Raw genomic sequence first — 276 nt, 5'->3', positions numbered from 1 at the left:
TGGTCACCGTGTTTCTGTGAGACGTACCCATGGTTTTGCATGTGCTGGTTGGTCTTTTTCATTGCTGGATAGTGCTCTATTTATGAATAGAATACTGTCTGCTTATCCATTCTACTGCTGATGAACTTTTGTTTTTTGTTTTTTTAAATTTCTTTTTGTTTTTTTTTTTAATTTTTATTGATTAAGTTATTACATATGTGTTCTTATCCCCACATTACCCCCCCTCACCCCCACTCATGCCCTCACCCCCCTGTTGTCTGTGTCCATTGGTTAGGA

This window comes from Myotis brandtii, unplaced genomic scaffold, assembly GCF_000412655.1.
Source record: "Myotis brandtii unplaced genomic scaffold, ASM41265v1 scaffold6, whole genome shotgun sequence".
Taxonomy (NCBI): Eukaryota; Metazoa; Chordata; class Mammalia; order Chiroptera; family Vespertilionidae; genus Myotis; species Myotis brandtii.
The sequence above is the reverse complement of the archived record's forward strand: the minus strand, read 5'-3'. Positions refer to the sequence as shown.